Source organism: Triticum urartu, chromosome 7A (genome assembly GCF_056163025.1).
Source record: "Triticum urartu cultivar PI428250 chromosome 7A, HENAU_Tu73, whole genome shotgun sequence".
Lineage (NCBI taxonomy): Eukaryota > Viridiplantae > Streptophyta > Magnoliopsida > Poales > Poaceae > Triticum > Triticum urartu.
This window is the reverse complement of record NC_141879.1, coordinates 89,840,275-89,849,259: the sequence shown is the minus strand read 5'-3', so window position 1 is coordinate 89,849,259 and position 8,985 is coordinate 89,840,275. Positions and strand designations below refer to the sequence as shown.

Genomic DNA, 8,985 nt, shown 5'->3' with positions numbered 1-8,985 from the left:
GGAAGCAAGACTCCATGCGAGAAAGAAATGTTGACGGAGAAACTACAGATAGATACAGAGATGGAGATGCTAGCTAGAGGGACATCCGCTAGTTTGAGTGTTGGAGATGACTGTCGGGTGCTTCAAAGGGTGAAGTTATATATGTGTGTGAGAGGGCACTTGACTGCATGTAGAGAGAAACATATGTATTGTGCGTGATAGGAATCAAGAGTGAGGGCGAGAAAGAAGGTTGATGGAGAAACAGATAAATAGAAAGATAAAGATGCTAGCTAGTGTGTGTTAGAGATAGGAGTCGAGTGGATCAGAAGGCTAGGTTATGTGTGTGGGTATGAGAGAGATAGAGAGAGGGTGCACATACAAATAGATATCAGAGAGAAATGAGATCCAGAGAGACGGAGTTTTGTGTCAGCGAGAGAGAAAGATATTTCACAACGAGAGTGATAGCTAGAGAGACATACGAGGGAACGCAAGATATCTCTAGGGAGAGAGGGTGTGTGTGAGCGACATACAAGAAAACAATGGAGAAATATGAGACCCTAGGAGACAGAGTTTGTGTTTGTGTGTGAGAAAGAGATATTGAAGAGGAAGAGTCATAGGTTCTCATATCTAAGGAGCGAAAGACATCTCTGTATGAGGGGTGTGCGAGTGGAACAAATAGTAGAGAGAAATAAGACCCCGGGAGACAAGGTTTTGTGTTTGTGTGAGAGAAAGAGATTCCACATGGAGAATCATAGTTAGAGACACATAGAAGGGAGCGAGATATACTTAGAGAGAGATAGAGTGATGAAGGTCGAGGGAGAGAGTACCGTCAGTGTGTTATGAAGATAAAAGATCATTGTCGACATACAGGTAGCACGAGAGATACCTGAGAGACGATGAACGCTTATAGGTCCAGAGAGATAGTCCTATATAAGCATGAGTGATAGCTATATGAGACGAATATCTGGATTAAAGGGGATTCAAATATTTAAACTGGAGATCACGACATCGATAATATCATAACGCAAATTGGTGTATCAAACATGCATATTCATTTGAATTTGGGCACACGTGTAATGTTATATAGTTTATCAATATTGGTGATCCATAGATTCTTCAATTACAAACAATGCATGGTTTATATGCAATTAATGTCTAAACGGGATTACACTATATGTTGCGTGTGTGAAACACATTATACATGTTTGAGAAGTAAAAAAAACCCCGCATGAAACACACATTAATTGGAGACAATTAGCGAGGAATGCATACATTGGATTTCAACATAAAGTGGTTTCAAATATTTGAAAATCCAAATTGATGGATACAACCTTATGAATCTGAGATCATGCCATTTGTAAACCATATTTATGTATAAATGGTGTTGTGCTTTTGAAAGTATATATAAAAAATGATGTATATAGAATGTAATTCCAATTGACAATGGATCCCGCCTGAAAAAAATAGAATAAAAACTGGATTCGAATTGAGTTGGCACGGTAAACGTGCACTCTACAAAATTTGAACGAAGTGGGGAAAGTCGCAGTAACCGCCCGAAACCAAAATCTGCGAGATGGAAAACACTACTGCCTATCCCTGCCACGCAAAGCCTATCTGCTGGATTTCTATAGGTTTCGATACGGGTAGGTTTGTAATTTCACACAAACGTGACGTAACCGCCTCTCACCCGGATTCATACATGGTGGGCACCAAAACACAGTGTGTCCTCAGCCGAAATCGACTCCCTCCCCGATTCATATTCATACACGGTGGGCGCCAAAAACAAACTCTCGTCGGCAAATATTTGGTGTATGCGAGATTACCATCCTATCCCCAACCGACTAATGTTGCTGTGATGTAGTAGAAATTTGAAACAGGGGCTAAATTTGAAAATTTCCTTGCATTTGAGACAAGCACACCACGAATACATGGTTCCCCCCCTTCCTTTCTACCTCCCTTTTCCCCATTCGTACTTCGTGGGCGCCAAAACACCCTCTCCACCCCACCCTCCTCCGTCCGCCGCCGTCTGCCGCCCCATCCACCGTCGTCCTCCTCCACCATGCCGGAGCTGATACCCCGACGCCGCCGTCCATTACAAGAGATCGGCCTCTCTCATCCACGGCTTCGGACCGGGATCCTTGCATCCCGTCCTCTCGCTTCATCCCCGTCATCGTCCACCTTGCCGGCGCCGCTCCTACGACTGTCTTGTCCACCGCGCCCCACCGCCACCATCTACCCTCCTAGATCTGGTTCCACGCCGCCGACAGCCATCGCTACCGCAGCATCGTCAAATTCTCAGCAGATGCGTACACGGCGCCGCACCAGAGGCGGTACTCTTTCGTATCTGCTCAACTTATTTATCGCGGTAAGAAAATAGATCGCCACTGCTTTACTCTGATTTCTTGTCTTGGTTGCGAAGTTGCCTTTGTCCGGCTTGCACCTTCAGATCCGCCATGGCACGCTCAACACTATACTCCCAATGCTTATGGTTTTCCCCTTTTATATTCCACACTAGTTAAATCACAGTAGACTAAATTTCAAAATTGGCTCAGACGATTTTTCAGAGCTCGCCGGAGTTCGCTGGTGCGATCGAAAGGGCTTGGTTGGTTGTGGGGCCTCACCGAACGAAGAAAACTCGACGCAGGTGGGGGTTGGGGCGGGGATGGGGGTGGGGTGGCGGAGGTACACAGGCGGTGGGGGCCAGTGGTCCGGCCGGCAGCCCGTGCGGTGTTCTGTATGGGAAGAATCAGAGACGAGGAAGAAGAAGGGTTAGGAGACGTAGGATCTTCATCCAACCGCCTAAAATGGTCGAGAGACAGCTGGGAGTTGCATTCTTAATGCGCTCTGGTTCATCATGTGTGGGCACTGCGCAACCAACATTTTATTATCCAAAATCTGCTTGCTCTTCTTTACCATGTTCCTCTTCCGTTCTTCTTTAATATGTACTCTCTTCATTCCTAAATACAAGTCTTTGTATAGATTCCACCATGGACTACATATGGAGCAAAATGAGTGAATCTACACTCTAAAATGTATCTGGATACATGTGTATGTGATCCATAGTGGAAATCTCTACCAAGACTTATATTTTGGAACGGAGGGAGTATGATAGTAGTACAGTATGTTCCTTGTACTGAAGATGAGCAGGGACATTTGTAGTGTAGAGGTCTATACGGTCGGTTGTGATGGACACTTTGAGCCTCTTTGATTCATAGGATCTTGTGAACATAGGAATAGGATTTGTAGTGGCCTACCCACTTGAATCCTATAAGAATAGCAAGGAAATGCGTGGAGCTGTGTCGCCTTTGAGAGTTACACTGATATTAACAGTACCGCACCTTCACTTGAAGAGAGCTGGTATCCGAAGCCTTTCTAGTCGTACCGGCAATACTAGCACATATATTCCAGCAAGTTACACTTTGCTGATTTTACTCTGATGCTTAAGGTTTTCCCGTTATATCTACACTATGATCTGTGTAGCTGCTTTGTGTCGCACTAGCAGCAGTCCACTCTTGAAGCTAAACACTGCAATGACTTACAAAATTGGCACCAAGGCATTGAGTGCCATTCTGGATGCAATGAAACTCATACGCTCCCCACCTGTTGATTCTTGTTTAGAATATGATCCTAATGACTATTCTAACCTCGAGGAGTCAAAGGCGGATGGCATGTCCTGTTCACCCATCAAGGTGCATGATCTAATTTGGCAATGTTTTATTGATTGTGGGTATATTGCATATGTTGTCTTGCATTTCTTCTACTTTGTTGCACCGCCATCTTCTTAGTTTACTCATCATATATGTCGAGATGCCATGCCCATCCATTATCAATACATATTCTATCTGTCATCATACCATGTTTTTCCACTCAAATTTTGTTCTTGTGCATTAGACATCAAAAAGGAAGAGGGTGATTGCCGAACCTGAAGGAGCACCAGCAAAGTCCTTGAAAAACGTGGTGGTGCCGGAGAAATCAGACAACACCCCACTTATATTGGTTGTACAACCAGTGACACAAAACGTAGGACCGACTCCAGCAGACTGTACCCATACTTCACTGGCCACACCACTAGCCCCACCACACAAGACCTGCACTCCAGCAAAAGGTATACCGATTTCATTTGCCATAGCACCAGCTGTACCACAGAAAAATTCCACTCCAGCAAAAAGTACAGCAAGTCCACCGCCGAAGACCTATCCCAACTGCAGAGATGGCCAATTCCTGCAGATTGGAACCCATTCCATTTATTCCCAGTTTAAAAGACAATGCTTTCAATGTTGTTAGGGACTACGTGCATATATTCCCATCATGGGAAGATTATTGTGAAGACAAACACCATTTTCACATCTTCCTGTCCATCTTACGTGTAAGTGCTATTATTCATGGTTATTATTTTCCTGTTTTCTACTGATTGAACACATCAATGATTTACATTACATTGTTGTAACTAGGCGAGGGTCAATCTGGATAGTCATGACGAGCAAAGCTTGCTTGTGCTTTTCAAGGAAGCATTGCAGCAGTATCGGTGTTACCTGAGGAAATCACACTTTGATGGCAAGTCTATAAACGAATTTCTGGTGAAGTCTCCTGGGCTAAATTTAGAAGACATTGAATGGAAAAACCTTGTTATGCACTAGTCTCGTTCCCATGATGAGGTACTGTCTATGAAATCACATGACAATTTGAACTTCTACTTTTCCGCATGTGCCTTACGGATCTTTTTTGCAGGAAATCTGCTCGAAGAAGAATTCCAGTTTGACAAGAACGACAGGATATCGCAAATATGCTGCCCGCTACTTTGCTCTTGTTAGTACCTGTTGTCCTGTATCACTGTACTTGCATACATACCTGGTTCATTATGTGACAGCAGTATGCATGATAGCTTGCTTATCAATTGTTCGCTCCAAATTAACTCATCTGTATGAATGGTTACATTAGTGTAGAATATATCCAATGCCAATGTTTTTTTAGCTCTGCATTGTTCTTGTAAGTACATGTTGTCTTTTATCAGTGTACTTATAATGACAGGTAGTTGTTCATGTACCATCACTCTGCAGCTTATTTTCCTTTGCCCTCCATTTTCTACACATCAGATCTATATTTGCTCTTACCATAAGGTTGGTACTGAAGAAGTTTAGCTGTGCATTACTCTTGGTTCACTACAAGAAATATTTCAACTTGTGACCTGCACTATTGGTCACTAAATGGTCACTGTTTTCAATTTGTGACCTTTTTGTGACCAAAAACATAAGGTCAAAAGCTGGCGGTCATAAACTGACTATAGCGACCTTTCTTCTGGAATGGTCGTAGACGTTTATGACCAAAATACGTCTACTGTGGCGTTTTGGTCACTAGCAACCTCCCCAGGCCACATAGGCATCCAGCGTGGCAATCTGATGTGGCACAAGATTCAGCCCGGTCCAATTCGATTTTCTACATGGGCCTAGCCCAACAATTCGGCCTTTTTAATGTATTTTTTTCCTGCCAGTTACATAGGCCAAGCCCATTTCAACCTTTTATTTATTTCTAGGCCGGGGCCTTTTAACTTTGTTTGGGCCATTATATTTTGGGGCTGGTCCCATTTGTCATCTTCTCACACATTAGGCCCACTTGATAGAAAATTCAAAATTGCTCAGATTATTCTCATAAGTGGGTCCCACAAGTCAGGTTTCCATTGCACACATTTTCAAATCACATACATAATCAATATTTCAAACGGAACAGTACAAATGTAGTTCATCAAATAACACTAACTAAGTCTATTACAATCTGTACATAGTCTATTACAACCCAAATATGCCTACTATTACAATATAACAATATTTACAGTCTATTACAGTCAAACAAAAGAGACGACTCTTTGCTGAGTAGGGCTATCCGGCTTTGAACTTCAAATTTCATAGACCTCCTGTTCGTCAATTGCAAGCACCATGCACCTTGGTTGGACATGAAGTGCTTGTCCTCGGTTGCACCATGCACCTTTGATGAAAGAGTTGCGGCTGATCGCTAAAACCTGTGAATATCAAAAAGATCTATTCAGTACAAAAAGTAAATCACGACAATATGTCAGTAGTAATAAATACAGAATCTGAACAAAAAAACTACTCCCAGTTAGAATTATTTTTGTTTTGGTAAGGTATAAGAGCAGCAGGTAAAGATAACATGAACAGATTGTTTGATCAGATAAGCTATATGATTGTATCAACACATGTGTAATGCATGGTACAGGTCAAATCCATGATATGAGACATAGATAAACCAGTAGTCTAAGATTAAAAATTCTATAGTCTAAATCAGTAACAGTTTAATAGTCTGTAGTCTAAGTTTCCAAGCTTGTCTACTAAAGAAATTGTATCAACTTAACAATTAGTCATGCATAAGTGTTTGACATCAAAAACATACAGAAGTGCATTCTCGAGATTGACAATTAGGATGCATGCTCTGAACATACAGAAGTTCTACAGAGCAGCAGCAATGGCATCACAGCCAGACCAAAACAAAGTCATGTATGTATGTAACAAAATCAGCCAAACTTAATATGCATCATCAGCTGATTAAAAGCAGTGGATAATAGTATAGTTCATCAAATGATATGGGCAGCTAGCCAAGTTTCCTAATGGGAAGAGCTCACAAGAGCAGACAAAGAAATGTATATTTTAAACTAGACTAGATTGCAGGGGAGAAAGGAGACGGGATGTGTGGCGTTACCAAGGTAACACTCCTAATTTTTCTCATGAAATGATCATGATAGACACAGGCAGCTACCAACAGGAAGAGGAAAATGGAAAATGCAGGCTACATGACCGAGGTTCTACCAACAAGAACCAACCAAATTAACCCAGCAAGTTAGTCAGATGAGGCAAGAAGCCCAGATGCATAAGGGTGGATTGTTCAGTTCACTTTAGTTCAAGCTACCTAGAAGAGAATGTCAGGACAACCGGCTAGGTTCACTTCTTGTGCACCCTACAGTCTGGGGAGTTTGGCTACATGCGTCTGTGTTGTTGAAATTGATGGCTAGGCTGACCGGGCTCGTGTCCTTCAGGCTCGACGACTTGCGCTTCTGCTGCAGCACCAAGAATGACATTGTTAATGTAGTCAAGGTAGCAAGACAGTAGGGTAATTCAGGTTTCGACTAACAGTTGTACTGCCTGTGCTGTGTGTGTACCAGATTAAATTAAATCAGTAAACACTTGAGCTTTTATGGTTGGGTTGGTTGGTGCTTTTACCTTGGTGGAATTGCTGGCGGAGTGCTTCCTTTCGGACCGATGTTTCTGCTCCTTCTCCAGTAAGCACAGTAGCGTCTTGTTGGCTTCGTCAACAGCTCTTTTCTCCTCGAATAACTTAACCTTGAATTAAACATGCAAAAGAAACTTCAAACTGTCAAGACTACATTAGTGTTGCATGAAGCAATGTTCACTGAGAGGGCGATAAGTTGCAGGTACAGAACATAGGTGTTGCAAGTACAAGAGTGAGATAACATGTTACCTCCTCTGATTTTTTTTAGGTTGGTCTTGAGTATCTTCTTGTCCCTCTGCGGCACTTGCACTTGTTCAGTAAGCTGCGCGTGAGTAAGATGAATGTTGGAGGACCAGGTTGGTTAAACAGCACTGCACTAGTAATTATACAAAGCAGCCGCCGAAGTGGCATACAGGAGTATCATGCAAGCAAGCAAAGTGTTCAATGATGGTGATGGAGCTCTACAGTTGATCCAACACCAAATCACCTGATTGAAGGTGATGGAGCTCTACTACAGTTGACAGACCAAAAACAAACAATGTAACAAGACCAACTAGTCAAACTGAATATGCATCAAGTGATTAAAATCCGTGGAAGATATAATTAGTCATCAACTGACACAACTAACTAATTTTCCTTTCACAATGGCAGAGCACACAAGAGCAGACAGTAAATCATATCCAGAATGTAGCAATCAGTGGATAACAGGAGCCATCAAGCATGAAATCGACTGATAATATGAGCGAGGAAAGGGATACGGGGTGTGGTGATGTTACTGACGTCGGGGGCATCCCTGAGGCGCTTGCGTAGGTCGTCGCTCTCCCAGGCGAGCTCGTCGCATGACTCCATGGCGCGCTTGAGGTCGCGCTCGTAGAGGCCGCACTCCTTCTCGAGCCTGGCTGGGCGGCGAGCTGGTCGCGCGCGGCCGCCACGACCTCCTTCTCCTCCACGCAGCGCCAGATCCCCTCTGCATTCATCACCGACTCGTTCTGCACGCACGGCATGGGGCCATTCCAATCCATCAGGCATTCTGGCGAACAGGTATAGTGCGCGAGTAACCGCCACAGCAGAATGGACGGGGGAGGGGGAAGGGGGGCGGACTGACCCTGAGGAGGTCGATGCATTAGGCGGCGGCATGGAGGTCCTCCTCGAGCGCGAAGACGCGGTCCTGGAGGCAGCCGCGCAGGTCCTACGAGACGGCGAGGTTGAGGCGGAGCGAGCGGTCGGGCACGGGGAGGCAGGGGGCATACTTTGTCTGGCGAAGCACCCCACCCACGCCGCCGGCGAGCCACTGGTCCAGCTGGTGGTGGTGCTGCATGATGGCTGCGCCCTGGACCGGATCCAGTGCTGCACCTCTAGCCCGCGGATCCAGAGCTCGGTCGCCATGGCTGCGCCGCGGGCTAGGGTTTCGTGTGCTTGGGAAAGAAGCAAAAGGTGGGGGGCGCCGGCGGTGGTGGGGTAGAGGAGAGGGTGGGGGTCTCCGGCGGTCTCGGACGAGGTGAGGGGCGCGCGCGAGCGGCAGAGGGGCGGGTGGCGCAGGGGAGGGGAGAAAGGAAGGAGAATAGAGTGAGGGGAGAAAGAAAGGAGGCGGTGGGGGTGGATGGAAAATGTGCAGAGGACTCACGAGATCTAGGGTTTCGGCTTAGGTGAGCTTCGGGTGAGGACAGCCGTTGGATCCGGGAGCATCCGACGGTGATCCATCCACGATCCGCGTGAAACGCCCACGGACCAATCAAAATGCAATACACGCGTACCATGTCATGACCATCT

The 8,985-nt window shown here is 45.0% G+C and overlaps 1 pseudogene; it reads right to left on the bottom strand.

Annotated features, from left to right (window-relative positions):
* Positions 1-5,869: 5,869 nt before the first annotated feature.
* On the bottom strand, positions 5,870-8,533 carry LOC147958136 (uncharacterized; annotated as a pseudogene).
* Positions 8,534-8,985: the final 452 nt, after the last annotated feature.